At 50.6% G+C, this 25759-nt stretch overlaps 1 protein-coding gene across 1 annotated transcript in view; it reads right to left on the minus strand.

The window, feature by feature from the left end:
* Cacng4 (calcium voltage-gated channel auxiliary subunit gamma 4) overlaps positions 1 to 25759 on the minus strand; it is a 61317-nt gene that overhangs the window by 10928 nt on the left and 24630 nt on the right. The window lies entirely within an intron of this gene.

The following is a 25759-nucleotide window of genomic DNA, read 5'->3' on the forward strand; positions in this document are numbered from 1 at the left end:
CTTCTGCCAAGCATCCTGCTGGCCGCTAGCTGCCCAGCCCGACCTCACAGTGGGTGGGAGTGGTTCTGGAGGCTGGCTGGGTGTGTGCCAGAGGTGCATCTGTCTTCCCCTGCATCCAACTAAGGTCTCCCTGCTGAGCCGGGAGCATGCCATTTTCCTACCTGGCCATGAAATGAGCTGCTGGCCAGCTGGCCAACACCAAGCTGTCCTTCTGTTTCCCTTCAGTGCCGCTCCAAAGACCTGTGTGCACTGCTGCGGCCCTGTTGCCCGGGACCCCAGATCAGAGGTGCAGGAGACAGACTAAGGATCTCAGGGGCGACATCTTAGGTGGGATGTGCTTTCACAGTGTTTTCTGCGGGATCACAGTTAACCTTGCATTTCCCCACCCACACAGTGGCAATCACCTCAGTTCTCACCTCCAAGGCCCTGGGAACTATGTGAGACAATACCGGCAAAAGGAATGACGGAGGTGGTTCTCGGCGATGGCAATGGCCTAGGGAGATTTGCTGCTGCTGGCCCCAGAGTCACCTGTCTTTTGCTTCATGTGTCCCTGCGCGATTGAGTCTGTGAACAGACGCAAGGATTGGGGAAGGAAGGGACAGACAACCAGAAGAGGTTGGTCCCAGGACATCTGGGGGTTGGGAGACTGGCAGGGGCTCAGTGGGCCAGTAACAGCCTCCACGTCATTCCTAGGACCTGCTACCAGATTTAAAAAAATGTCCCCATAGATCCAGAACTGGCCCTTTCTGGAGGGAGCAGCACTGCCAAGCGCTGCCACTGCCCACCCCCAACACTTCTCTTTCCATTTATTTATTTATTTATTTATTTATTTATTTATTTATTTTTGCCACTTCCTGAATCTAAAGAAATCACCAAGTCACACCTGCTTGTTGGAGCAAGTCAAATAATAAGAGGCTGGAAGAGAAGGAAACAAGCTTTTCAGAGCTCCAATCCTGCGGCTGACTTCTCAGGTCTGTGGTCTGTCTTCCGGCGTCCTCCCCCCCCCACACGTCCAGGTGGGGTTCTCCTCCAGTTTGAAGGGGTGCTGGGAGTTGACCCCAAGTCCTTGCTCATACAAAGCATTTATTCTACTCCTTGACCCCAGTCTCTATTTTTTAAAAAAAAAAATCTTAATTTTGAATTACTGTAGTTTCGTATGCCCTTGTCAGAAATAATAAGGGCAGGGGCTGGAGAGATGACTCCATGGGTAAAGTGTCTGCCACTCAAGCAGGACTTCCTGAATTGGAGTCCCCAGACCTGTGTAAAAAGCCAGCTGTGGTGGTGTTCTACAACCTCAAGGTATGGGGTAGGGAGGTAGGCAGATAGGAGGATCCTGGGCACACCAGACAACCAGCAGAGTCTAGCCCAGGCCAGCAGGCCCCTGGGCACACCAGCCAACCAGCAGAGTATAGCCCAGACCAGCAGGCCCCAGCCAAACAGCAGAGTCTACCCAGACCAGCAGGCTCCTGGGCACACCAGCCAACCAACAGAGTCTAGTCCAGAGCAGCAGGCACCAGCCAACCAGTGGAGTCTAGTCCAGACCAGCAGGCTCCAGCCAATCAGCAGAGTCTAGCCCAGACCAGCAGACTCCAGGTTCAGTGAGAAACTCTGTCTCAAAAAATAAAGTGGAGGAGGCTGGGGCAATGACTCAGGAGGCAAGCGTGAGGACTGGAGTTCAGATCCCCAGAAAGGATGAAACATCTGATAAACTAGGAGGTTTGCCTGTAATCCCAGGTGGGATGTGCCTGGGAGATGTACAGTGGGGGGTGGGGGTGGACGCAGGGAGTTCAGTGCAAGCTAGTTGACTAGCACAAACGGTGAGAGAGATCTGGTTTCAGTCAGAGACTGCCTCAATACATACGGTGAAGAACAAAGAAGGGAGACACAACAGTAACTCAGGTCTACATACACGCACACACACACACACACACACACACGAATAAGCATGATAGTAAAACAGCTGAGAGATATCCCAAAGTCTACTTCTGGCCTCCACGCATGGTCATACTGGTAAACACACACACACGTACAACCACACCCACATATACATAAAAAGAAAGAATTAATAAGAAGACATGGAATGTTCTCTACTCAGTTTCCTGACAAAACTAGCAAGTTGTCACAGCTAGGACAGTGACACTGACCTCATGTGATAACCTTCCATCACAAAGGTCTCTCCAGTTGTGCCCCCCTTTTTTAGCCACACGTACCTTCATGTCTACCCTAGTCTGTCGGGGACCCACAGCAGCCTCCATGAGGTTCTCAATTGCCCTTTTAAAAACTGATCTACTTAAGGAAGCTAAGGCATGGCATGGTGGCTTTTTGCACTCAGCACAACGCTCCTGAGATTTAGCTCTAGTTTGGGCGTTGTTGGCTTGTGCCTTCCCTGGCTGGGCAGCGTTCTGTGGCCTGGAAACCTCATCCTCTGCTGAATCATGACCCACTGAAGGATGTCTGCTGCTTCTAGCTGTTCCCAGCAGTGTCACTAGAGGTGTTCATGTTCAGGTCTTGGGGGGAAACATGTTAATACCACTCGGGGACAAATGCCCAGGGGTGCAATTGTTGGGTCATATAACAGCAACAAGTGTTTTAAGAGAGACTGTCAAGCTGGACTCGGGTATGGTTGTAGCTCCCTATTTTAAATATGGAATATCATATATATTACCTATAGCTGCTTTTGCCACTGGCCCACAATCATGAACATCTCTCCAATTAAGAATTTCAGTCTTGCCGGGCGGTGGTGGCGCACGCCTTTAATCCCAGCACTCGGGAGGCAGAGGCAGGCGGATCTCTGTGAGTTCGAGACCAGCCTGGTCTACAAGAGCTAGTTCCAGGACAGGCTCCAAAACCACAGAGAAACCCTGTCTCGAAAAAAACAAACAAAAAACAAACAAAAAAAAGAATTTCAGTCTTGAGAAAATTGCTATTTTCTAATTAGAAAAAGGGTAAGTCGATAATCAATCCAAATAATGCAGGAAAAGCCCTTAAAAAACCCCACAGGAATACAAAGTCTTGTGAATTTATGTCAGGCAAACACCCTGACACTAGGCAACACCCATAGCCTGTTAACTTATTCGGTGTGTGTGTGTGCGTGTGTGCATGGGTACACACTGTGTAAATGGTACACGTGTGGAGGCCAGAAGTCAACTTTGGGTCTCCTTCCTCAGGGACCATGACCCTGTTCTTTGAGACAAGCTCTCTCACTGACCTGGAACTTGCCAAACTGTCTAGGTGGGATCCAGAGACCTCTGCTTCTCCAGGGTGAGAACCACAAGGGCGTGTCAACACACTTAGTTTCTGACATGGGTGTTGGGGATCAAACTTGCATAGCATTTGGCTGGCTGAATTATTTCCCCAGCATCCCATTCTTAAGTATGTTATTTTTGGGAGCTCATGAATGTCGCCAGTTCCGGATACATCACTTCTGTTTCATCCGGGCTGTGTCCATACATGGTGAGTCCCACCCTTTGGGGGAGTCTGGATGCATATGTACTCTGCAGTAGCTTTTCTGGTCCTCCATACCCCTTTCCTCGCTCCCTCCCCTTCCCTTCTTTTGTTTCTCCCCGCTTTCTCACAAACCCAGAGGAAACGGCATCTTGCACTCTAACTGGCAGAAGCTATGAAGGTACCTGTGCCAGCCAGCTGTCCGTCACTGTGACATGACATTCCAAGAGAGAGACAAAAGGCTCATTTTGGCCCACAGTTTTGGAGGTTCCATGTAGACGGACATCTCTGTCCCACCTGGTCCTGCAGCCGTTCAGTCCCAAATAAACATAGAAGCTTATATTAACTGTAAACTGTTTGGTCTATTACTTGGGCTTATTACTAACTAGCATTTACAACTTAAATTAACCCATAGTTCTTATCTATGTTTAGTCACGTGGTTTGGTACCTTTTCTCAGTAAGGCATTCTCAGCCTGCTTCCTTTGCGTCCGGCTTGCAACTGTGTCTCTGCCTTTCCTCTTCCCAGAATTCTCCTAGTCTGGCTGCTCTGCCTCTACTTCCTGCCTGGTCACTGGCCAATCAGCGCTTTATTAAACCAATACCAGCGACAAAGCCTCCCCCCCCACACACAGCATCTCCAGCTTGGGGGTCTTTGAGCCTGTGGTATAGTGTATAGCTGCACACTGTGACAAAAGCGTAAGGCTGAGAAGCCCATTCACTTCATGGGGCTGGAAGCAAAGAAAAAGAAAGGAGCTAGGGTTCCCCATCTCCTTCATGGGCACACCCCCAATAACCAACCTTGCTCCAACTAGCCTCATCTCTTAAAGACTCCACTGCTTCTCAATAGAGCCAAGGTAGCAGATCCCTATTTTGAAAAGAGGGTCTTGCAGATGAAAAGAAAAAGTTATAATGAGGTCATTCAGGGTTTTGGTGGGCCTCTTCTGTTTCATATGTGGGGAGGTAGACCCACTGTACCCCATCACCGTCTAAAAAGGCAATGGGCAATGGAGCAGGTGGTCACCCATTGTTTTTGCCCCCACTGACTAGAAAAAGAAAGAGATTGCTCCCTGTCCCTGAAGGTAGGAATTTGAGTATTTCCCTGAAATGTCCTGCTTGGTCATATATCTTTAGCTTTTTCTTTTTCCTGGTGGCTCCAACAGCCTTCTTCTCCATTCCCATTCGGTCCTCAGGGACAGACAGACACTCTGCGCCCTGCACAGCGCACCTAGTAGCAAATCCAGCATTCAGGCTGTACCCTTCTCCTCCTCTGAACCCCTTGCTTCTCTGAATGGGACCTAGTATTCCCGCTGCCTCAGTTTCCCGGGAGTTTTTCCACAAGAGTTATCTCACCTCCTTCAACCTGTTTATGTGGAGCACAACAGTTTCAGTCCTGAGGACTTCACATTTATCTCTGTCAAGTTTTAATTTTGTTAGCATTGGCTTGAGGCATTTAACAGGGAGAAAATTAATGGCTGATGAGAGAAGTCAGCGAGAATGCTGTTTCCAAATCACTCGAGTTCTTTTTCAGCAGGTCGGGACACTGGCTGTGTTATCTACTAAGTGATATTTAGGGTGGTTTATTTTGAGACCCTGGACTGACCCCACTACAATATGGAGGCACTAAGGGCAACGTGGTTACTGGCTTGTGTTCACTGGCTTGTGTTCACTGGGGTGCGGCGGCCCTTGGGAAGAGCAGGAAGCCGTGTGCTGGCAGAGGAGTTGCTCTCATCTGTAAAGAAGAAGCCAGAGGGACCACTCCTGCTTGTGAGCCCATGGCTTCCTGTGGAGAAGACATGCAGGTGTGTCAGTCAGTACATTCATTCATCTCCTTCCACCACCAGCCAATTTCCTCAAAAAAAGTATCTACCGGCACAGGAAACGCCTGGAAAGAACTTTCCCAAGATATGTGCACTGTTTTATTTCTGGGCTGCAAGATAATGAGTGAGCTAAGTGTGCGAATTCTTTTGTGTCTTCTGAATTTTCTGCCATGTCTTAAGCGAACTACTAAAGCTTGTAGGGACATAGCCCCACCCATTGGGGGCGTGTTCGCCTCGGGCTAATGTTTACGGATAAATCTGCCGGCGTGAGCCCACCAGCCCTTTTCTTTTGCTCCGCTTTTCCAGTGCTCCGCGGGAACCTGTGGTCCTGTAAGTCTATTTCCTTATTAAAGCTGTATATATCTATATAATCTGTCTACATTCATTTGCGCCACCACATTAGCTTATTAGAAGAGGAGAGAGCCACTGGGTCATGGTGGCGCACGCCTTTAATTCCAGTACTCGGGAGGCAGAGGCAGGCAGATCTCTGTGAGTTCGAGGCCAGCCTGGTCTACAGAGCGAGTGCAAGGACAGGCTACAAAAAGAAACTCTGTCTTGAAAAAAACAAAACAAAAAGCAAACAACAACAAAACAGAAAAAAAAGAAGAGACTAGAGCCTTTAATTTTAAGAGAAAACATGGTGATGAAGGCACAGTTGAAATGACTGCAGATGCCTTCAGCTGTGGAAGCTGCTAAGTCAGGTAAGAACCGCAGTGGCAGGTGTGTGTGTGTGTGTGTGTGTGTAGTGGGATAGAGTAGCTTCTCTTTCCATGATCCTTTTGAAGGTTGTACCTCAGGGTTATGCCTCCAGAGAGCCTAGGTGACCAATCCCAGGGACCCAAAGAATTCTGGAGACAAGACTGTCAGTATGATAGTCACTCTTCGAGTCATTTCAAGGATGCTGGCATCTGACGCCAGCCTTGGGAAGGGGCACCTTAGCAGCCCATTCTAATTAAGGGACTCCTAGGGAAAAGGATGCCAGCTGCTGACTTAATAACAGCGATCATTCGCATAATCCTTTGTCTCCTATGTGGCCTTCCCAGAGAGAGTGTCACAGCACTCGAGCCCCAAAAACATGGACAGAGGATCCCCTACCCTACCAGACAGTCCCCTGCCCACCTCACATCCGCGGCAGCCATCAGACTTGTGCATGTCCCCTGTCCATTCCTCAACTCAGCTGCACCAATTGTTTCTTGCTTTTTGCTCACAGCAACGGGTAGGTTGCCTGGGGGAGCAGTTCTGCAGGCATCCCTGGCTACCCACCACGCAGACTTTGTGCAGGGGAGGACGGGGATGGGATCAAGTGGGGAAACACTTCCAGTCTCTGTCCCTTGGGCACAGGTTTTCTGGTCCATTCTAAATTACTTCTTTGAAATGGAGTCAGGACTTCTTCTTCTCCTTTCTTCTGGTCCCCCAGGATGGCCACCTTTAGGACTAATACTACCTATAGAAAAACCTAGGCTCAGGCTCAGGTCAAAAGTCACAGTCGGTGTGCTGTGTGCACTCTGCGCATTAGCCTGTTGCATCTCTATAACCGTGTCTCCTTGGAGAGGTTCAAAAACCACCCGCTTGCACAGACCCTCTACAGAGGCCCAAGAATGGAGCCCATAGGCATTTGCTCAACTCTGGAAAGAGGAAGAGGAGAGTGAGGCCTGCTGTGTGCTTGGCAGAGCAGCTGCATGAGTCTCTGTGTATCTCTCTGCTGACTCTGGCTCCTGGACTTGGCTCTTTCCCAAGCCTGCGGCTGCCTCCATCTTGACAGCCATGGTTACCAAGCTAGCTTAGGAGAAATGACTTCCTGAAGCTGGAGGTAATGGCCGTGTCTAAGTCTTGGGATGACAGCTTGGGGTGACCTCTCTAGGGAGGACGGGAAGGGTCAAGGAGCATTTAAGGGTTCGGTGTAGATGCAAAGAGGCAGGTAGAGGGGGGTACTCTGTGGGACACGTCTGTTCACTCCTCAACAGCATTCATTCCTTCATGTCTTCATGTCATTCATTCCTTCATGTCATTCATTCCTTCATGGGCTTTTCATTGCTTGGTTACCACCCACTCATTCACTCCTCAGCTGTTGTGTGTGTGTGTGTGTGTGTGTGTGTGCGCGCGCGCATGCGTGCCCCTACCCTTACACATGCACACAAGCCAGAAGATGACATCTGATGTTCTGCTCTAGCACTCTTGGCCTTGTTTCCTTGAGCCAGGGTCTCTTTCTAACTTGGAGCTAGGCCTGGGGCCAGCAAGAGCCCCAGATCCTCGTGTCTTTGTCCCCCATTATCTCTGGGGTTATATGTGTCCATGTGGCTACCTCTGGATTTTTATGAGGGTACTGGTACCAAACTCAGGTCCTCATGCCTGTGTGGCAAGTGTTCTTGCCCATTGAGCCACATTCCCAGCCTCCTCTGTTGTATTTCTGCGGAGTGGGTCAGGATTACCAAGCACACCGCTAGGTGCTGGAGGGGAGGAGTGCTCATCACTCCGATTGTGGAGGTGAACTGAGACCCAAGAAGACAAAGCAAACGGTTATCTGTATCATTTCCCATGTAGGGTGAACAGGAGACTGGTAGGGAGCAGCAAAGGAGGAACGGAAGGTTCTAGCCTGTGGGCTGTTGTCTAGGAATTGAGGCTGACTTCAGGGCTGCTGCTGGTGACAGTGCAGAGGCTAAATGCAGGGAAAGACTCCTGTAGAGGCTCCTCACCTGTCAGGGTCAACCCAAAAAGAGGGAAAAAGAGCCACAGATGTCATCCCAAAGAAAGAGTAAGTGTGATGATGGATGCCAACCATGCAAAAGTAATCATTGTGTGTAAGCATCAGAATATCACGCTGTGCCCCATAATTCTGTACAGACGCACCATTACATACAGGAGAAAATTAGCCAGGTGCAGTGGCATAGCCCATAAGCCCAGCATTCTAGAGGGTGGGGCATGAGGGTTGTGAGTTCAAGGGCAGCCAGAGCTACACAGTGAGACACCATGTCAAAACTAGCAACCATGGAGAAATGCTTTGCAAACCAGAGGACCTGAGTTTGGTCCCCAGCACCTACATAAAAAGATGGGCACAGTGGCACACGCTTGTAACCCCAACACTGGGGGTAGGGTGAGAAGCAGATCTCTAAAGCTTGCTGGGCAGCCGGTCCACCTGAACCACTGAGTCCTTTCTTTAAAAGGTGGATGCAGGTTAGGGAGAGGCTCAGTGGTTAAAGTGTTTTCTGTGTAAGCATGAGGACGTGTTTCTGGACGCTCAGAACCTACACAGATGCTGGCGGGTCTAGAAGGCAGAGGATCTCAGAGTAGGCTGGCTATTGACGTCAACCCCATCTGTGAGCTCGGGACTGACTGAGAGTCCCTGCCTTAGCGAATAGGGCAGACGAGTGGTCAGGGATGAGTCCCAACGTCTGCCTCAGGAGTCCACATGTACATTTCCCTGCATACATGTGCATTTACATGTGTGCAGACACAGCCCACCCCATACCACACACGAGTGTGTGAAAATGGGGGGGGGGGAGATGGATGACACCTAATAATGACACAAGGTTAGCCTCTGTTAGAGAGAGAGGGGAGGGAAGGAAGGAGAAAGGGAGGGAGAGAAAGAGAGAGAGGAGAGAAGAGAGGGGAGAGAGAAAGAAAAAGACACAGAGAGATTGAGAAAGAGAAAAAAGGAGCTAAGAAGGAGAATTGAAAAGAAAGAAAAAAAGCAAGGCCCAGGCTTAGCCCAGCGCCAAGAAAGGGTATAGGAAGAGACTGCCCAGACCAGTCAAGGTGGGGCAAAGATCATACCCGGTTCAAGATCCTGCCCCCTGTGTCTGAGTCACCTTACCAACCAAACTTTCTATCTTATGAATTCTGCAAACATTTCCTAATTAGGCAATCTCCAAATTAGTTCTAATTAGAGAGTTCACTGGTGGAACGCTGAGATGGGACGGCAGCGTGTGTCTCACATGCTCTGGTGCAGGGACCAAATGGCTCAAGTCTATCTCAGAGCAGAGGATTCTGGGTCTCTTGCCCCCTGTGGGGCTCTATCTTTTAGAGCTGTTTACCCACCGACCAGCTTCCATTCCATTCCCAGAGGGAAGGGAGGAAACAGTGTGGTGGTCCTGGGCAATATTCCCATGCCTTAAATCACCCCGGCCAAGAGTGATCTGGGACTTATTAGCACCCAGGCTTTATCAGCGCAGCCTTCACTCTAACCCCAGGGGGCAGACACTACGACCACCATCCTTTGCTGTTAAGAACCTACTTGGGATTTGATCCCGGGTCACTAGGCCTCAGAGACCAGGCTTTTACACCTTTTGTACGGAGGCAATGCATACTCAACACTGGTTCTATATGAGCACAAGCTCCAACATATCGGTAAGGATAAAAGGAAAACTTTTGGGAGTCACTGCTCTCTTTCCACCATGTGTGCTTCGTCCCGGGGATCAAACTCAGGTCATCAGGGTTGGCAGCAAGCACCTTTACCTGCTGAGCCATCTCACCAGCCCCTCAGACCTCGGGTGACCTTTCTAAAGACTCCTGTCTCCAGACAAGGCCACATTCTGAGGTACTGGAATGATGACATCAATGCAAGGTTTGGGGGCAGGGGAGTCGTTGACCCCGGAAGACATAGTTGGGAGTGGGTGCACTGGCCAGGCGTGTAGGCCGATAACTGGAGCAACGGATCTCAGTTTAGGCTCTTTACTCCGCCTTGCACCCCACTTAGAGGTCTCCTTCCTAATCCACATCCACTCCCATCTCCAGAGAAACTTCCTAATGACTGTGATTTCCCAGATTTCCCAATTGGCATGTTCTGGTCTCCTGCGGGCTGGCTGCCCTCCAGCGAGGCAGGCTGCTGGGAAACCTTTCTCTGGGTTCCTACAGAGAAATGCCAGGCTCTGAGAAGCAGGGTGGACTGGGCTGCACTCCAAGGAAGTGCTAGATTCTTGGCCTGTAGTGACACTTCAAGACCCTAGTAAATAATATAGATTTCACTTTCTTCGTGCAATTTATATTTCCTGAGAACCTGCTATTTTCTAGATGATGGAGTCTGGGGATGTAGCAGTATATTTTCTCATTATACCCGGTCCCTTTCACTGAGCACGTGGTTACTACGAATTTCAAACTTTTCCCATGGTCACCAGCCATGGGGTAGGTAACCGTACTGTCCTTTGGACTATGAGCAGAAGTGATCAATGCCATGCCTGAGATAGGTTCCGGAGCAGGAAGCGTAACCATTTACCTCCATCCCCAAGCAACGGAGAAGCAACAAGAGTCACACTGTGGAGGCTGACGGTCCTCTGATTGGACCAGTCACTTTCGACTATTAACTCCAGCAGGTGACCGGCTACTGTGCTGGCTGCTCTGCACATCCCAGAGTATTTCTGCTGTGGCAAAAATCAATAATAAGAGAGATTATGGCGTACAAAGCCTATGCCTTTTGGAGCTTTTTATTGACAGGTCTTCAACAGTGATAAAGGAAAGAGCTCTCCAGGACAGTCCAGGGCCTCAGAGAACACACGGCTGAGGAGTCTGGCCAAGGCTCTGGTGCCAAGGTCAGAGAAGCTGTTTCTCATTTCAATGTCATGAGGAGGAGCACAGTTTTCAACTTCTTACATCTCAGGGTTGCCTTCAGCCCAGACTAGAGTCTGGTGAAGAGCTGCCTCTGTTCTCTTCAAGGAAGGCTATGTGGGGTTTAGAGCTTCCTCAGCCAAACAGCAAACCTAACACTAACGCTTGAAGAAAGTCTCACGCTGCTCTCCCTTCTCTTGTTTAGTTTTTCTTTTCTCCGAAACAGGCTTTCTCTGTAGCATTGGAGCCTGTCCTGGAACTCGCTCTATAGACCAGGCTGGCCTCGAACTCACAGAGATCCGCCTGCCTCTGCCTCCCGAGTGCTGGGAGGCTCCACAGCAACTCTTATAAAGGAATACTTTTATAATTGAGGTGACAGCTTACAGTTCAGAGGTTCAGACCATTATCATCATGGCGGGGAGCATGGCAACATGCAGGCAGACATGGTGCTGGCTACATTTTGACCAGAAGGCAACAGTAAGTAGACATGGAACTGGGCAGTATCTTGAGCACAGGAAACCTCAATCTGTCCCCAGAGTGACACACTTCCTCCAACAAGGTCACATCTGCTAATAGTGTCACTCCCTATGAGCTTAGAGGAGCCAATTACATTCAAACTACCACAATGTAACCACATTTGACCCTTTACCCATTTTTTTTTAATTCAGTATTCCTGTATTGATGCTAGGCCCCATGGGAGTGAGAATACACAGATCCCGTTTGGGAGAACAAACACCTCGGATGGGGAGATGAGTGGACACCCTAGCCAAAACAATGAGGGAGGAACCTGTTTAAGAGGGTTCAAAGAAGTTCAGTGCTAGACAAAGTATAAGGGGGAGCTGCAAGGGGCTGATCCCTTAAATAGTGCTGGGCAAATGGAAGCCCAGAAAGGAGGCCCAGAAGACCCAGAGACTTGTGCTTTTGAAAGAGAAAAAGTGAAGGACTGAGGACTGAAAAATGTGAGCAGACGCAGTTACAACAGCAGCCTGAGGTTCCCTGGAAGGGGGCTGCAGTTAATGCTACGTGTTCAAGGTGCCACCAGGACAGAGAGATCATATCGTGAGACTAGAGAGTGACTGGCAGCTAGAAAAACCCCTCATGACTCATACGGGGAGTGCTACTCTCTGGAGGCTCTGGATGTCTCTGATGCTATTCCCAGCCTGCCTGGGCATCATTTGGCCTGTTAGGTTTGCCCTACCCCAGGGCTCTTGGGTATCTGCCTCTCGTCCCAGAGGGGCTCAGCTCCCTGGGAGACGGCAGGCTGTGCTTGTCCAGGACTCGCAAGCTCTCCATTCGTCATGCCTTCTCACAGCGGAACCCCGTGTAAGGACACATTTAACCCCGGCTCTAAGCCACCAGCTTCCAGCAGCTGCCTGAGGACCTTGGGCAGCCTCTTGTTGGCTGCTGTCAGAGCAGGGGGCAGGGGGAGACTAGGGAGGAACGTGGATGGGTAAGAGCGGGTGCTTCAGAATCAGCTCATCTGTCCTCACAGGCTGTTGGCTGGAAAAATCACCACCAGGAGAAGTGATGGACCACAAATCACACTGTTTGCAAGAGCAACAGAAGAGGGGCTCCAGGGACTAGGACCTGGGAGGAAGGCATCTTCTGTGGTTTCATTCCCATGGTCATGTGTTGGGAACTTTGGGTCCTATATGGTGATGTTAAGTTAGCCAGGCATGGTGGACTGCACATATAATCTCAACACCCAGGACAGCAAGGAAGGAAGGTCAGAGCAAATTTGGGAAACATTAAATTCATTCAGAAGAAGAGACCCCAAGTTGAGACAGCCACTAAAGAGGTTCCCAGCTTCAAAACAGCCTGGAGAGGTGGTTTCTTCGGCTCCACAGTCAAGGCGCATAGAGATTACTACAGGTAGGGTGTTCACGCTAGAGATTCAGCTGACTCCAGAACTTGGTTGTGTTGCCCACATGGGGCTGGTCTTGCAGGCGTGCAAAAGCCAAGAGTTACCATGTCCTAGAGGCTTGCTCGCACCAATGTTTCAGAAAGCTGCTGAGGTCGGGTTTCCTGCAAGGAAGTCCCAAAGGACGATTTCCTGCAGTGAGCATGGAGCATCAGCTGCAGGAGCAACTCTAGTAGGTGCTGGAGACGCCAGGACCTGAGGAACATCTGTGGAGGAAAGATGGAGGTGTGGAGCAGAACCAGCCCGAGAGATAGGCTACATGTGCTGCCCGAAACAGAGCTGAGGGGTGGGGCTACTCACCCTTTGCATCTAGACAATGGCACCACAAGGTCCAGGATGTGGGGCTGCAGTATTTAGTGTTTTCTCTGCTGGGGATGGGCTTTGCTCTGGCCCAGTCTTTCCCTGCTCTTCTCCCCATCCCTTCCCTTTAAAATGGGAACATTTACTCTTTGTGATCAAATGTTGGAAGAATGTAACTGGCTTATTAATTTTTACAGTGACTGGGAGTGAAGAGATGGCTTTGAGTCTCAGAATTTCCATTTCTGAGCAGTATGGGAGCTGCTAACAGCTATGGAGAGTGTTGAAGTTGGAACGAATGCATTCTGCATCATGAGATGACTGGAAACCTACTGGGGCCAGGGGTAGAATTCGGTGAGCTTACAAGGATATGCTTGGGTGTCAGGTTGGCAAGGGGTGACCGTGTAACCATTAATCTTAATTGTCACCTTCATGGGATTTAGAGTCATCTAAGAGATAAACCTCTGGCCATATTTATGAAGTTGTGAGACAGGCCTTAAGGGAGGTGGTGGGCAGAACCAACCTGAGATTGGATGGTGTCAGTCTGTGGGCTGGGGTTCTAGACTGAATAGAGAGAAGAGAGATGGGCATTGTATCACCACCCTTCCTCCCTGACTGCAGATGCAACACGGTCAGCTGCCTCCTGGTCCTCCTACCACCTGTTGGTTCTGATGGACTCCATCCTTAAAGTCTGAGCCACACTAGACCTTCACTCCCTGAAGTTGTGCTTGTCAGGCATTTGTACGGTGACAAGAAGTGTCACAGGTGCAGATACACACCAGCCCCCTCCTTCAGAAGTGGGATTCCTTAAATCTGTTGTTTTTATTTTATTTATTTATTTATTTATTTATTTATTTGGTTTTGCGAGGCAGGGTTTCTCTGTGTAGCTTTGGAGACTGTTCTGGAACTCACTCTGTAGGCTGGCCTTGAATTCACAGAGATCCTCCTGCCTCTGCCTCCCCAGTGTTAGGATTAAAGGTGTGTGCTACCACTGTCCATCTCTTTGAATCATTTTTTACCTCCAAACCAAGGCATCTTTTAAGGTCTTATGCTATGGACAGCTGGACACAGGGTCAAGTAGGAGGTGAGCCACCTGCCATCCTAAAGCCATGCTGTCCCTCTGTGGTGTGACTTCTTCCTCTGGGAATAAGGTCCTCGCACAGAACCACCCATAGTGGCCACATTCCAGCCAGGCCACCAATCAGGGACCCAGGCTGGCTAATCAGACACTCCTCCATGAATATAGATTTGACTTCAGTCAGGAGTCACAGGAGATGTTGGGGAATTCACAAGTGGAGTATATTTGAATGGTTCGTGATGGAGGCCTGGCTTTCCTCTTCTTTGGTCATGGCTGAACTCTTCCCTACCTTCCCTACACCCTTAAGGACTTCCACAGTCTTCCACTAAAGTCGTTATCGATGCTTGTAACCAAGAGGATCCCAGCTCCTAGACAGGTGCACCTTTGCTTGGGGGAAGGGTATTGGGTTCTGGCTGACTTGGAAGCCTGGACTCTACTGGACGGGGAGTTCCGGAACATTGTTCCGAGATGCGAAAATACTCCCAGGTTCCCAAGAGATCACAAATCTCAGGGGACAGAAAGGACACTGTGTCAGAAGATGTCAGCGATGCCCGCCATCAGGAAAAGAAGCACGAGACATGTGCCTCCCAGCCTCTCTAGGTCTCAGTCACCTTGAAGTTAACCAGCCCAGCCAGTCATCTTCCCACAAGCACCTGAGGTACCATCTCCGAAACAGGGGTATCTATGAACCCCTCGGAGTCTCCATAGAAGAAATGAGACGATATAAGACCAAGAGGGAGAGGGGCCCCACAAATGGCAGAGTCTCTTCTATCATTGGTTAAGAAGGGGGGAAAAAAGCCTCTCTGCTTGCTCACAACCTGCAGTGAATGCCTCGGCAGTCTCCTGGCGCGGGGCTCTCTTCTCCTGAAACACAGACCTGCAGAGGGACCGTCTTAGTTTTGTTTCCTGCCAGGGTGATGAAACACCCTGACAAAAGCAACTTGGGGGCAAAGTATAGCTCAGCATAGCTCACAATTCTGGTTACAGCCAGTCATTGCTAGGAAGTCACAGCTGCAGGAGTGTGGGAGAGCTGGTCATGTGACATCTACAGTCAGGAGCAGAGAACAAGGAATGCATGCCCGCTGGCTGGGGCACAGCTGGCTCTCTCCTTTTCATTCAGTCCGGGGTCCAGGCCACAAAATGGCACCTCCCCCATTGTGGGTAGGATGGGTTTTCCCACTTCAATTAACCCAATTAATAAAAATCCTTTCCAGGCCTACCCGCAAGCCAGTCTAACTTAGATATTTCCTCATTGAGACTTCCCAGCTGATTCTAGATTGTGCCAAGGTGACCACTGAAACTAGCCATTATAGGGGTTTCAGAGGTGACCCTGGGCCTGCGGCTCACAGCCCAGCTCCTGACCCTGGGCCTCCGGCTTTCTCCATCCCTTCTGGGCTCAGCGAGTCCTTGGAGGGCAGCACAGCCCCAGGCTCACCTCCACCAGTGCCGGGCTGAAGAACTGCCGGGATTTTCCAGGCTTCCTGCCGAGATTCATAATTGAACAGAGCCAGCCATTCCCCAACCAACAGCCGTCTTCTCCCCCAGCACCGGGGAATGGAGTTCTCTGTGATTTCTCTACTTCTATCTGCTCCATAAGGACTGTTTGGATGAAAGCTTCGAGTTGAGGGCTCTGTTTTTTTTTCTTTCCTCTTTACTTTCTTCTTTCTTTTTAAATGAGGAACAAATACAGTGATCGGAGGGGGCAAAACAGATCTCTGCAGATTCCAGACTTTTCCACAGCTTCTGCAGATCTCTGGGAAGTTATGGCCCAAATAACCCGAGAGTTTTAATTGGGAGGCCTGTGGGGGGGAGGGACAGTCACAGTGGAGACATACAAACTTCTAAAAGGCACCCTAGGGACTGGCTACTTCATCTCGATCACTTTACTCTTTAGGAACCTGAGGCCTGGAGAGGTGAAAGGGCATTTCCATGGGGACGGGCTTGCTGGTGGACCAGCCAAGCCTAGATCGCTAATCTCTGGCCTCCCAAGTTCAGCCTTCTTTTGCTCACCCTCTGCTGCCTGCTCTGGGTAAGGGCTCTCAACACATGATTCTACCTCCCCGGTGTTCCTGATATCTAGCGGCCAAACATTTTCTAAGATGCTGCCCTCCCACGCCAACAAACTCCACCTTAATCCTAAATGTCAAAAGTGTCCTTATTGGTGATGAGTCAGTCAGTGGCCTGCAGTGAGTTAAGGGACCACCCCCCGTGGCAGACACTGCTAACCGATCACAAGTGCTAGTCACTCAGTCTGAATCGGGCTGAACACAGCACCCCATCCAGGGACCGCTAATGAAGAGGCTAGCTGCTCCGCTGTGCTGAACAACCACAGAGGTGGTGGCTTCAGGACTCTCTAGGGGGCGTTGTCTTGGCTCTGCTGTCATCCACCGGCTGTGTGACACAGGTCCTAATTAACCTCCCTGTGCTTCATTTTCTCCACCTGTGTAAAGGGGATCCTCAACAGGGGTGACCTCAGAGGGATTTCTGAAGGTGACAGCAGGGTTTGGGAAGGTCACTGAGCGGGGCATACAGCGAGCGCATCCAATGCATCACCTGCTGTTATAACCAGGTCACCAGAAGGCAGCTGTTCTAACAGAGAGAGCCCAGGTTGCCTGCCACCTCCCCGGGGGGAGGGGGGTGCTGCCAGAGAGTCCTCCCTGCCCTCACATGGCCACGACACTGTGACTTTCAGAATGAGCAGTTTGCCTGACCGTGAGGAGGCCCTGCAGAACGACTCTTTCCCCTCCAGCTCCACTGTTAATGGACTAACAGGAGCAGCCCGCAGCTGAGCACTAAACCCTGCAAAGCCCTTAGCTAAATGCCTTCCAATTTCTCACTTAAGCCTTGAAAATGCCTTAAGAAGCAAGAGCTCCCACAGCTGGGGAGGTAGTTTAGCGGTAAAGGCCTTGCCTGGCATGCACAGAGCCCTGGGTTCAATTCCTAATGACCCCAAAACAACAACAACAACAACAACCCCACAAACAGTAGGCACTCCTGTAAGCCTGTGCCACACAACAAAGACCCAGACCCAGAGAGGGCAAGTAACTTGTTAGTAGATTTCCAAGGAGCCACAGAATTCTCCAGGAGAGATGAGAAAGAAGCATGTGTGTGTGTGTGTGGGGGGGGGACAGCATCTGGAACAGCACACACCTGCCAAGTCACTGGCGCCTTCTGGTAGTCAGGCAGGGCTCACTGAGTACACCTGAGGTGGGGCCAGCAATGCCAGCCACACAGAAACCCGATTCAAACCCAGTTTCCAATGCCCGCCCCCTCTCTCCACACCTGTGGCCCACAGTGGCAAATAAACACAGTTATCAGCGGCAGCCTGGTGCTGACATGCCCTTTGGGGAAGAGCCACCAGCGCACAGGCTTGGACGAGGCCTCAGAGCTCTGGGCTCATCCGCCACACCTGATGCCCATGTCCTCTGCCCCAGTCTCCAGGGAACCTCGAGTCCTGTCTATGCCAGTCCATTGGCTGCTTTCCAGGAGGAGAGCCACTATTTTTGGCCCTCACACGGTCCATTCTCCATGGCAGCAGAGACAAATGTCCCCTTATCTTGCCCAGGATGGGTCCCCCAGCACTGAGGAGCAGGTGCCTACTCAGTCATGAGCTCAGTCTTGAATTCAAGTCAATACCTACATGCCCACATCCTGCCATGAACCAGCGGTCTGGCCAGGTTTGTGGTTCACAGCTGGCCCATCCCTGCCTTTAGCTTAGCCGTGACTTGGTAACTTGGACAACCTTTGACCAGGCCATGGAAGCCACTGGGAAGAAATGATATCTGAACTGAGACTCATGAAGAATCAGTAAGCCAAAGACTAGGAAGATGTTCCAGACGCAGGGAACACAAGTTAGAATCAGGGCCAGAGACCGGCGCATTCGCTGGTAGAGTCAGGGCCAGAGGCCCATATGCATGAGTGGGTAGAGTCGCTATGGACATAGAAGGGGGTGGGGAGGAGAAAGCTGCGTGGCCTAGGGGGCTTTTGTGAACCTGGGAGTCGGGAAAGGTATTGAACTAGCAAAGCAATGAGATCAAATCTGCTTCTGGTCCTCCCGGGTCAGGGACAGAGAAGCAGAAGGACCAATCAGAACCAGACTTTGGGGCAGTTTCTCATGGATGCTCACCTGCTGATTTGGGGCAGAGAGAGAGGATCCCCTCAGAACAATGTATCTCCTCAGCTCGCTCTATGACCTAACCTCCCATCCCCCACTTCCAAGCACACTTGGCTTAAGACCACAGTGGTTTTCCTGGTCACTTCTTCCAGATTGTACCCACACTCAAGGCCGCCAATGACCCTGTAGTTTGCCCTTGAGGCCAATACATCGCGGGCTCCCTGTTGGCGGTTCTAGATACGTTGTGGCTGTTTGCAGCCCCCTTCCCCCCCTCACTCCCCCAGATCTCTCTCCTTCAGCTTCTTCTAGGTTTGGAGCCGAGTCTTGGGGATTTCGCTTGCTGGAAGAGAAAAAAGTAGCAAGAATGTAAGAGCCAGCTTCCTTCCCTCCACCCAGGCACAGCGGGCCCAGGAGCTCCAGGCTTTGGTGGGGCTGGAGGCAGAGAAGATAGGCTGGCCCAGAGCCAGGCTGCAGAGAAACCCCGGGAACAGAGCAGAACAATTGCCATTGAGAGTTAAGCAGGCCATTTATGGGGAGGATAAAAGTTAATGAGAAGCTGTACTCCAGCCCCCACCATTAAGCCAGAGCAATGCTGGCAAATAAACCACACAAAGAGGTGGATTCGAAGCCGCAGCCTGCTCTGCAGAGGGAGGTGCAAAGGCATCTTGCTGGGGGGGGGGGTGCCACCTTCATCACCTTATTAGGGAGACGGTCAAGGTGTGGATATCGTCAATTTCATCTAATTTTCCAGGTGGCTTCTTAATCTCTCATCCACTGTCCCCTTACTAGGGACAGTAGAAGCTAGTCAGGAAAGGAGGTGAGGGCTCTTGGCTAATTTACCTAGATAAATAAAGCTTTGGTCTCTAGGAGCCATTCAGGTGGAGAGCACAAACTCGAAGCTTTGGCTGTCCTAACAGTTTGCTCTGGTTCAAGCTTTTCCTCACGGCCTCGGAGCTGAGAAAGAGGCATGGGACCAAAGCCTGGAGTGGTGCGGGCACCAAGTGTTACTCCGATGACATTAGTAATGACAATACCAGCGGCTGACACCTCATGGGGACATCAGTTCTGAGTGCACCGTTTTAACTCTTTTGAGCCTTGCTGTGATCCTCATGTCACAAAAGGAGAAGCTGAGGTCCCCAGAGGTTCCATAAATGTAGGGTTTTGTTTAGAACCCAAACAGTCATCTTCAGGACCCAAGTGTTTAGACCACACTGCTCTACGCTCTCTGGGACTGGTGTGCACGGGAGATGGAATATTTCACATCACCTCCCCTTTGGCCAGATTCTCAACCATACAAGGTACCTGAGAACAAAGGAGGAACCCTTTGGAAATGTGCCTTTTTAAAAAAATATTATTATTATCATCAGCGTTGCTGCTGTTTGTGTGAGTGATGTGGGGAGGGTATACGTGCTGGAGAATGCACGTGGAGGTCAGAGAATAATTATGTAGGGTCAGTTCTCTCCTACATTTTTTTTGTTTTGTTTTCTTCTTTGAGACAGGGTTTCTCTGTGTAACCACCCTAGCTGTCCTGGAACTCACTCTGTAGACCAGGTTGGCCTCGAACTCACAGATATCTGCCTGCCTCTGCCTCCCAGGTGCTGGGACTGACGGCTTGCACCACCATGCCAGGCTCTGTCCTGCTACTTTTACAAGGATTCCAGGGGTGGGATTCAGGTAGCCAGGGGTAAACTTGCTCAGCCATCTGGCCAGCCTTGTTCTTTCTTTGAGTTAGGGTTTCACATAATCCAGGCGGCTCCCCAAATTTGCTATATAGTCAAAAATAACCACGAGCCTCTGGCCATCCCGTCTCCATCTCTCAAGAGCCGGGATAATGGGTATAAGCCTCTCTCTTAACTGGAGATGTATTTCCCGGAGGACTCCCCTCTCCTTCACTCGGCCTTGTAGATCCACCAGGTCTTTCAGCTTCACACCCAACGCTGCCTCCTTCCTTCTCCGCATGGCTTTTTGCTGGTGTCCTCACTCAAAATCACCCGCCAGGGTGATCCGATGACCCAGGACTTCCCCACCCTGCAGGAGCAGATCTGGGTATGCCAGGCTTTCTCTTGCTCTCTAGTTCTCTTGTGGGCACCGCCCTCCAACCACACTGTACTGGGTGCAATTCTTATTACACGAGACTGTTCCCAAGCATGCTTCCTTTGTCTTGACCCCTGCCACATCTTGCAAACTTTCAAAGGTCAGCAGGGCAGGTGCCACACCTTCTAAGAAGCCTGCAGGCTTCTGCTCCTCCATTTTCCCTATCACCAGCCCTCTGTACCTACAAGTTCGGCATCAACAGAGTCAATCAACTGTAGGTCAAAAATATTCAGGGAGAGCGTGCACTCCGAACACTTATGGGCATTCCTCTTTATTGCCTAAATAATACAATGTATGTATCCTGTATCAGGACTCAGAAGCTGGAGATGACTCAGCCTGCAGAAAGCTTTCTGCAAGTGACCTGCAAATCCGCAGCCATTTTGCACAAGGGACTTGAGCCTCCTGGAGTTTGCTATCCATGGCTGGGGTGGGGAGGAGAATCTATCCTCTATGCACCCCTCTCCCACCATAGCCTTTTGCATTACCTATATTTAAACTGTGTTTCAATCCCTAAGTCAGAGACCTTGGTCCGTTGCTTTCTTTATGTTGGTAAAAACCGAAGGACCCTTGAGGCTGAGGGATGTAGCGAGAACAGGTCTCTTCTGAGCCCGGTTCCATGCTCGGATACAAAAGGCAGAAAGAAATGCTCACTCCGTGCTCTTCTTCCTTTGGCCCTGTAGTGAGAGAAACACCCCAGGACCTAGAATGCCCAACCTGGACAGGGAGAGCCACAGTTAGGACGTCAGTGTCTCTGACCCAAAGATGCCGTGGACTGAGGTGTTTGTCATTGGCCTTCCGGAGCCCACTAACCAGTGCGGGAAGCCCAGGTTGATGTAAAACGGGAAATACCAATGTTCTGGAGGTGAATCTATGGGCTCTACCCCCAAGAAGCACAGTGCAGGGTGCAATGTGACCAGATGTCTAACGAGCACAATTTTAACTGACTTGCAGTATGTGTGTGGGGGCATGAGTCCCCGTGTTTGCGCATGAATGTGGAGATCAGAGGTCAACCTCAGGTTTCACTCCTCAAAAACTGTCCCTTGGCTTCCCTGAGGCAGTGACTCTCACTGAGCCTTTGGGCTCACTGATATGGTTGAGCTACTGGGCCACTGAGCTCTGGGGACACAGATGCCTGTCTCTATCTCCCAGTTCTGGGATTACAAGCACATGCCACCACGCCTGGCCTTTTATGTGGGTTTGGGCATTGAACTCGGGTCCTTAAGCTTGTATACTAAGTTTTTTGTTGATTGAGTTATGTCACCAACCTTTTTAATGGTTTTATGTCAACATGAAATAACCACCGGTAAGCAGGGTGGATGGACAGTTCCAAGAACAAAATCCAGAAAACCCAGAGATCTGTCTGAATCCTCCCCTCAACATGTCTTATTCTCAAGTCTGGTTGATTCTGGGGTTACGCAGGTAACCCCAAGATAGCGGCAAGCAGCAGGTAGATCCCAGGACTCAACCCCTGCCAGGTTCTACACTGCCCTTTTCATGCCTCCTTTTCCTTGGCAGGAGCTCAAAAGCCAGATTCCTCAGGCATGGCGAGGAGCCACCTTGTGACCGCAAGCTTTCATTATTCATTAAAGCCATTTTCCTGTCGCTGGAAATCCGGGTTCAGGCACAGGGCCCTGCATCTGCAGTTCTCTGTCCTCTCCGGGTCACAGTCAGAAGGCAGTGATTCAGACAGCGGCTGCAAAAATGCAACTTGCCAAGGTGCCTGCTGTGAAGCAGGTCAGCGGCCTGAACGCTGTGGCCGGGAGCCAGCACCGTGTCCACCCAGGTCTGAATATTTTACACCTAGTGACTCCGAGTTAGAGGCTTTAGAGCTTCAGCTGGCAGATTAAACTTGATTTGAAACTGGCCCTGGAGCACATCTGTTAAAGAAAAATAAAGATGCTAGATGGAGCCTAATGTCCTCTGCAAGGCGGCTCTGTCTGCTGACACTCTGAGGCCGTGTGCTTCTGGAAATATCCAGGTGCCAGCTCCCGCCTTCCCCACCTTCCTCTTGCCCCCTTTCTGTCCCCCATCTCCTCTCCCCACCAGCAGCCTCTGCAGAAGCACCGTGGAGACGCTGACAACTCCCTGCCCCCTTCTGATGTGTCTGCGTGTGGTGTGTGTGCATGTTCACATGGGTATGGGTACATGTGTGCACACGCGTGTGGAGGCCAGAGGTCAACACCAAGACGACTCTCAATTGTTCTTTCATCTAATTCATTGAGGCAGGGACTCTCAATCGAACCCAGAGCTCACCAATAAGACCACCTAGATAGCTCCAGAGATTCTGCCTCAGCCTTTAGGGGCTGATGTTACAGATGGGCTGCCAGGCCCACCTGGCATTTGCTTTTGCAGCAAGTACTTTAGCCTCTGAGCAGATTCTCCCCACGCGCCCCTCACCCAAAGCTGCTAACTTTGTATTAATGGATCCCAGAAGTCTAGGAGATAGACACTACTGTTCCATTTCACAGAAGGGGCAACTGAGGCTCCAGGAAGAACAAGCAGGCACAGAGAGCTGGTTTTCACACTGCTTCTGCTTGGCTCCCAAGTTCATGCTGCTTTCCCATGAGTCACCGAGCTTGTGGTCGCTACTGGTCAGACAGAACAGGGCCACCTGGAGACCAATTCACAGTCTAGCTGAGGCTGTTCATGGCCACAGTGCTACCTCCTCCCCCCACCTCATACTTCGCTTTCCTGTTTCGAGGAGCCAGCAGGATCTCCTGGAGGGTTGGGATTAGAGATTCAGGGAACACATAGGAGGTCCTGACGCACAGCCTTGATGAGCCTCCTGGGTTTCCAGACTAAGGAGGAGCAAGCACTTGGTCACCGATAGCCTCTTCATTCCGCTGCCGTTGTCCTGGAGGGGCAGGAGCGGGCTGACATCTCTTGCACTGGGTTAACCGGTGCACCACGCACTCTCGCCGGCATTGCGATGGGGGCTTAGGCAGATGGATGGCTACAGGTAGGGATGTGTGGTGATGGCTTAGGAGGTGTGGCCCACAGTGGCAACTGCAGTAGCAGCAGGAACCACGCTGGCAATGAAGAGGAAGAGCCTGGAAGCTGGGTCTGGCCCGCCCAGCCTCTCCGAGGCCAGGCCTCCTGCCGGGCCCTAATTCGCGTGGCCGCTAACAGTACTCATTCATAAATGATGAAAAAGCTCTCAGCAAATGCCGAGGAGCTCTGCATCGGGGCCCCAAAGCCCCTGCTGGGGACCTGAGAGCCAAGCAGCCTGAGTCCCAGGCACTCGGGTTGGCGAGTCTACCCAGTGTGAACTCTGAGGGTCATTGCAGCCAGTGTCTCCCTGGGCCGGTGAGCAGGGCTGACTATTGACATTTGACTGCTGGGGACAGGCATGAGGCACGCTCTTAGGATTTCCCCCCGAGGATCTCAGAACAGCAAGGTTTGAAGGTTTCTTTTTGCTGACAGGGTTTGTAGCAGCTGGTGCTGGAAAGGGCAGACAGAGGGACATGTTTTCTGATAGTCTGGGGAGACAGAGACCAGACCAAGGCGAGGGAACACAGGCATGATGGCCCCTGTTGATGGACCAGACTTAGCCTTTGGAATTAAAGCCGGTTCCATCCAGGAGGAGTCGCCAAGACTACTGGAAACTCACTAAACTTAAAAGTCCGAGCCGCCTACTGTCCCCATCCTCAGAGGGAGACTCAAAGGTAGCTTCACCCAGAGGTGCGGATTTCCACCGTGGACCTCCACACCTCCCTTCCTAAGGGGCCCCGAAGAGCAACCCCACTTTCATGGAAGGTCCGCGTTTATCTACAGTCTAGCCAAGGGCAGGTGTGGATTTTATGGGTCCCTACATATGTGTAACTGGGCAGGTCCTCTTATAAAAAAAAGAACACCCAGTAAAGGCTGAGTTAGACTAGGCCTTGGTGGGGTGGGGCTGTCTCGGCAGCTGTTGAGGGCTCCCCAGCCACAGGACTAACATTGTATGCAGAAGCATTTGAAACACAGCAGCCCCCCTATGACTCAGGGAGCCCCTCACCACACGGGGGGGGGCTCTGAATCAGGGTCTGGGGAACTTGCGGACTGACAGGTTCCTGCCCGACACCATGGCCCCCTCTCCCACCACTAAATCTACCCAAGCAGGACTGCTTCAAGCTACGCAAACCTAACGTTCTCTGTCTGAGAAATGGCGTGGTGGTGGGCAGAGGGGTGTACTCTCGACGCTATTGGGAAAATGTTTTTTAAGATTTATTTTTAACTTTAAAAATATTTGCCTATTTTGTATAGTCTCTTGTGTACAGAGCCCTCCAACTGAGGTGTGTATTTGGTTAAAGGATAAGTTCTCCATGTTGTCCGAATTAAAAAAAAAAAAAGATTTATTTTTGACTTCAATTGTGTGTGTGTGTGTGTGAATGTGGGTACAGATGTCCTCAGAGGTCTGAGGCATCAGATCCCCCGGGAGCTGGAGTTACAGGCCATTATGAGTCACCTCACATGGGTGCTGGGTATTGAACTCAGAACCTCTGTAAGAGCTACCTCTTCAGCGCTCTGGAAGTTTCTTATTGCTGCATGCTGAGTATCCAGGACTAGACTGAAAAAAATGACAGACAGGTGGATGGATGGTTGATGGGAGCTTGTCAGTCAGACTCTGCTTGTCTCAGATTTTACAATTCACATAGGGACTCTTGGACTGACCTAATTGTGAGGTTTCAAGGAGATAAGTACAGATGCCCCTTTGTAGATGAAGATTCTTCTCCTGTGTATGTATGTGTGTATGTATATATATATATATGTATATGCACACACATATACTGTATATATGTATATATGTTGTGTGTATGTATATACAGATGGTTTTGTTACTCCCTACACTTTACAGCATGACAATGACTTACATTGGCATTCATATTGTTTCAGGTACTGTACATCATCTAGAGACCGTCTGAAGTACTCCGGAGGATAGTCAAAGGTGATGTGCAAATACCCACATTTCATACAAACGGTCAGACTATCCTCGGGTATCCGAAGGGATCTGGAACCACCCCCATGGATAACAGGGATCTACTGAACAATGGAGAACAGTTAGGTTCCCTGCTCTCCCCTCCTTCCCAGATCCACCCAGCAAACACATTCACTTAGACTGGTGGTGTGGATGCTCTGGAATCCTAAGTGGAGGCCCTCCCTCCAGGAACATGGCAGATACATTGTACCCAAGTCTAGGCCCAGACTTGGAATTCTGACAGCTGAGTAAGGAAGCGTCACCATCACTAGGGATGGCTGAGGCTTGGTGATGAGGTTACATTCTGGCGGATACATGGAGCAGAGGGCAGCCGTTCCCTGACCGAGTCCATTCCAGCAGGCAAGAAGACAGTAAGGCTGGAAAAAGTAGAGCAGGCAGAGGGATTTCAAACTGTAATTCTACTTTGAAACGGGAAAGCAAGCCCAGCCTTCAGATCCTTTACTTCCTGCGCACTTGGACATCACACTCTGAGCTGTAC

This window comes from Chionomys nivalis, chromosome 7, assembly GCF_950005125.1.
Source record: "Chionomys nivalis chromosome 7, mChiNiv1.1, whole genome shotgun sequence".
NCBI lineage: Eukaryota > Metazoa > Chordata > Mammalia > Rodentia > Cricetidae > Chionomys > Chionomys nivalis.